The sequence below is a fragment of the Lathyrus oleraceus genome, chromosome 5, assembly GCF_024323335.1.
Source record: "Lathyrus oleraceus cultivar Zhongwan6 chromosome 5, CAAS_Psat_ZW6_1.0, whole genome shotgun sequence".
NCBI classification, from domain to species: Eukaryota; Viridiplantae; Streptophyta; class Magnoliopsida; order Fabales; family Fabaceae; genus Lathyrus; species Lathyrus oleraceus.
The window spans coordinates 169,330,226-169,336,010 of record NC_066583.1 but is presented as its reverse complement, the minus strand read 5'-3'; the positions used below and the strand labels follow the sequence as shown (position 1 = coordinate 169,336,010).

General features: G+C 34.3%; 1 pseudogene; it reads right to left on the bottom strand.

Moving 5' to 3' along the window:
- Positions 1 to 435: 435 nt before the first annotated feature.
- Positions 436 to 5,785, bottom strand: LOC127080894 (uncharacterized; annotated as a pseudogene).

Below are 5,785 nucleotides of genomic sequence, written 5' to 3'. Positions count from 1 at the left end.
TGGTGGGCAGGGGTCAAAAGTTTGAGTGATGAAATGGGGGAAAGGAGGAAAGGATAGACACAGTGGGGAACAGCAGCCAGACCACCAAATGGACCACATAAAGATATCAATATTCAAAAGTTTAATCTTGTGCTGATTCTCTTTACATTTTATTTTCAGGTTAATCATCAGTTTGAGTACTATTTTTGCTTAATCATCTTTACATTTTATTTTCAGGTTAATCATGAGTTTGACTACTATTTTTGCTTAATCATCTTTACATTCTCCTCTTTCCTTTCTTATGGTGCATTCATGTTTAGATTGATGGCAGTCAATTCTTACAAGGCAAGAGGTGAATGACTTTTATGAACAATCATGTCCAAAATGTCTGACTGGAAAAGAAAAACAAAATATCCCTACAGTTTTGTTGAGAGAAAATAAAAAGGTAGAAGAAAATTTAAAAATATAAATTTTAATTGCCATAAATGTTTTTTTTTAAATTATTTTCTTCAATATCAATTCCATGGAGTCCATTCATGGAAAATAATTACAAAACCAAAGCACTAACATGACATTTGGTAGGCTGATTTTAGCTTAAAAGTATGATTCAAGCCAAGCAAGATCAAAACAGCTGAAAAAACAAACTTGTTGATCCATCTCCGAAGGTCCGCAGATCAGCAGGTTTTACCAACGTCCTGCATAACGGGCAAGTCCATTCTCTCTCAAACCTGGAAAATGAATTGGTAAAGACATGTGATGAAAAGATAATTTTGAACAGATCTGAAATAATGTTCTATAATATAAGGAGGATTGGTGAAAACAAAACATGCCTCAGAATCACAGTTCTAAAGTTTGGGGAAATCACATCTTCTGATCATTACTCATTAGGTACAAATCAGAGTGCACTTTGTAGAAAAATTCCATTTTCATTAATGATACATTTTCTTCTATAACTATTTTAGTGCAGATAGGGCCATGAATATCTCTCCCCAAGACCTTATTCTCATGTTCCATACAATTAAGCCAAACTTAACAACACAGCATTTAAACAATAATGAAAAGCATATGGAAAGAAATCGAAAACTATCAAGAGCAGAACCCAAGTCTGATGAACAAGTTATCATAAATTATGTAAACCATTTCCATATTCTGAATTTGTTTCGTAAAAAAGTACAATAGACCACTGAAAGATCTAGCAAAGATACGCTAATTTTAAGGTGTAACGCGATGTAATCAATCACCCCAGATCAATAGAGTTTAAACAAGCATATATACGACAGTTATGATAATTAATAGAGGCAACTTATGGGATATACTCTAGACTGGTAGCTTCCACACCGAATAATCCTCTTTTACTTTAACTTATAGTTTATTTGTCCTAAATAAGCAGTAAGTTTGCAATTTAAAGGGTTTAAACACAAAAAAAAAATGAACTGACCATTCGGATACACACTCCTCGCAGAACATGTGTTTGCAGCACAACAGGATAGGATCATGCATCTTCTCTTGGCATATAGCACAAAGATCACCAGCAGCACTTACCTGCATTTAGATATGGGCTAGTGAAAAAAAAGTTTTCGATTATACAAATACTGGTATATACATTTTACAAAGTTGTTCATTAACCAATCACTTAGAAAATATAAGAAACCCACACCACAATCCAACAACTAAGTGCAAAGCAATGTAAATGCAAGATTTATCCGATGTCGGCAGCTCGGTTGGTGAGATCATGGACATAGACTAAGTTCTAACCAGGAGATCCAGAGTTCAAAACCTAAAAAATAACCACTATTTAACAGCTAACATTTGCATATTAAAAATAAATAAAGCAATAAATTATCCTTGAAATTTTTAGCTTTACTCAAACATAACTAAGCGCAAATAAGCTAAGTTGACAGAATTCCCTCCAAATTTGGAGACAGGATCAAAAGACCTCAAAAAGCTTAATCAAAAGTTACAAACAAGGGCAACATACAATGTTCGTGTGCATAAATAAAATAAGCTCATCAAACCAATGAATAAAATGAAGATTGGAAGCAAAACTAACTAGATAAATAATAGCACTCACAAAAGAGTTTTAAAAAACCTTATGTTGCCTTGTTCCTTGATAAGTTAAAGCAGTTAAAAAAGTATGAAATACATTCTGAAAAAAAGATGAGGACAAATGAATATAGCATCGTAGTTTTTTTTCAAGGACAGTCCCCACACCATCGATAAAAATGACTATTATAGCATACAGTTACTAATTAAACAACAAGATGAAAAGGGTGTCATGAGGTACTGTATTCTGTAGTGAATGCAAACATATTCTACATCTTTTTTCACTATAATTGAAGACATGCATTCATTTATCTACTCTTATGAACTCCAATTAAATACAGAATTCCTTTATTTAATTTTAAAAAGAAAAAAAGGTTTAAAGGAGGGAGACAGGTCCCTTACCTTATGCATCTCAAATTTGCATATCCAATTTTAGATATTTTTTTAGATTTTGCAAGCATTAATAAATATAAGAAAGCTACAATGTCCAAGCAACAAAACGGCATCGAAAACAAAGGGTCGAGAAGAGTAATTATAATTGTAATTTTTCAGAACCAGATTCAATCATTTTCAGAATAATTACCTGTTCTGTTGTGGCATAAAGCCCATAATGAACTTCCTTTCTTGACAACGCTTTTAAAGCACGAATGAAGCATTGGACCTAATAAACATATAAAAGGTTAAAGAAAAATGGAATAACTTAGGGTCATTAGTCATGCACAAAGATCTTTATATGCAGCATAAGTAGGAAAGCCAATTTTAAAGAAGCTTACCTTCTCAACTGCAGATGTAAGCTTGAATGTTAGATACAATCCTGTGATCAGTGATGAGAAAAGACTTCCAAAGTCCTTGTTAAGGAAAAATCGGTACCAAACTGGTGTTGGCAAGAAAGCACGATACAGCAGCAGTGTGTACTCAACCAAAGTTAACATTTGAGCCTTAAAACAGTTTAAAACACTTTCAGATGGCTGCAGCAGGAAATTATACTCGAAAACTACAACTTGATTTGAAAAGCAAGGAAAATACTCCTAACCTGTCGACGGAAGTTATGGCATCTTCCATTTTTGTAGTAAAGCAGCAACAAACACTTGAAAGCCATTGTCGCTTGCCGCACCAATATGTCTGAAAGCCAATGAATATTGTGATCATGGTTACCAATCAGTTTTTCCCCCCCACAACAGAATCAGAATAATTGTATGCCACAAAACGCCAATATTAAGGACAGACAAAAGACCTTTTTTGCAACAGAATATTTAAAAAAAAGTTATACTCAATTTTGGTCCTATCCAGCTGATTAAATACAAAAGACCAGTCTTACGGTTCTCCATCCATACCCATGATATACTTTAAATGATACAAATCTTTCAAAATAGAGATAAATTATGAAATTAAAACAAAAAGGAAAGCTTATCTCCCATCATTATTAATCAAACTTATTTGTTAAGCAGATTGCTTTCTATATCAATCAGAAACTAGTTACATAGATTTATGTCACTAAGTCTGATAAAGCAAACAAATGGTCTAGTGCATAGTGCAAACAAATGATAACAATATAATAACTGCATATATACAATGAATCCATACCATTAACCAAAATGATGAATATTGCATGCCAGAAAGGTGGTGTTGCTTTTGGTGGAAACAAGGCTAGTGGAAATAAAATATCATCATGCCGATACCACCAGTAAATGCATGTCACATACAGCATGAAAGAAAAAGCAACACCAAGAAGAATAGGGACTTTCTGATCTCCCTGCAAAACAGAACTTGAATTGAGTCTCTCTAATTTTTTTGTCGTCTTTTTATGAAGTAGATGCTTCATTTGGAAATAAAAATTCTAAATGACTTGCAAAATTACGGGCATAGTACCTTTAGAGCAGTCTGTTTCTTAACAATATCATTTGACTTGAACATTACAGCTGATACACTGATTGTGACAAAGAAACCTGCGAGTTTTCATACACAAATATCACAACTTCCCCACTAACATAACACACTAACTACTGGCAATTTTTTGATCAGAAAAAATTGGAAAAAAGGCCAAAGAATAAATTCAGAAGAAACTGAAACTAATTAAATTATATGAGAAGTAATTCACTGTGCCCTTAGATCCTAGAATCAATTAAGAAATTAATTCAATACAAATTACGGTTAAAAACCAAACCATGTTATTTAGTTAGCAAAGAAGAAGAAAAGATACACTCAAACTCACAGGGAAGATAGTTACCAAAGAAGAAGAAAAGATACACCCAAACTCACAGGGAAGATATATAGCATGCTAGCACCCAATATAGTCTTGTTCATTATGTAAAGCTTAGATATCATCCGATAAGGATCATTAAAGAAACACAAGCCATTGACATAGTACTCAATCAACTCTAAAATCTCATCATTGCATTTCTAGTTCGGGACAAATCCAATCAAATTCCCTTACAAAGGAGAGGCTCCTCCAACTCTAACTAGGAGAAATAGTATAAAAAAAACGAGCACAACCCAACATAGTTACAGAAAATCATTCTGCTGTGATATTTTCTTATGATCAACCCTTTTCATCATACTATTGAAAACCACAGAACTCATACATGCATTATTTCGATCAGAATCAACAGAAAACACGTAAAAAGGCAGCAAAACCAAAAACTATTTCAAACAAAATGGATAGCACACGTGTTAGTTAATACAAATTCAACAGTTTCCATCACTCCAAAAGGCAATCTATATGAAAGCAAAAACTATCAATGTCAAGCAAGCCTGAATGACAAAAGTCCAATATGATGATTGAAGTCAAGCAAGCACATATTAGCATAAAAGTACTACACATTAAATACTTCAATCCAAACCAATATGCAAGAGAATTTAAAGACAATATAATACAAGAAACTCATACCTTGCAAATGCTGGCGAATCAAAACAACCACCAACAAGAGGGAAAAAGGAAGAATCTGTTCAACAAACTTCGCAATCCTCTGAAAATCAAACCTCGAATGAGTATCCCCACCACCACCACCACCACCACCGACAACATCAGCCAAAGACACAAGAGGAACCCTCTCCGCAGCTATAGCACGGCGAGCCTCCTCTGACAACACCATACCACGGCCAGCAATCACCTCATTACAGCTGAACTCCTCAACCCAACTCCGAGAAGAAGAAGAATTATTCTCTTCCTCTCCACCGTCTCCGATCACAACTTCGTCGTATCCAGAAGCAGAATTAGCCCGTAATCGAAGGTTCGTACAAGGAATCATGATCATGGGCTCAGAAGAATCACCACGAGAGAAAACTTAGAACGGAATGGAAACTCGTTTCAAACCAATACACAGTGAAGCTATTTACACCTCCAGAAAACGATGATAGCGGTGGTAACGATTCTGATACCATCGTGTTGCAGCAACACAAGAAATTTGAAACCCTAATATATTTGACTCTACTTAAGATTTTTCCCTTTTCTGGCAGTTTTTTTTTTCAATTACGTTTATTTTTTTCCTTTCTTTGACTTGAAGGAAAAGATATTGATTTTTTTTTTACAATGCAATAAATAGCGATAGAGAAAGTAAAAGAAAACGGGAATGTGTGAAAGAGGAAAAGATAATTTGGCAGTTGATGACAGAATTTAACCTTAAACCAGTGACGGTGGAACAACCCGAAGGCGATAAGAAAGGTCAAAGTCATGAAGTTCATGGGTTTGTTTTGTTTTGTTTTACCTTTTATTGTTCTTATCTGTGAAACTGTATCAGTTTGATGTTGTGGGCGTGATGAGGAG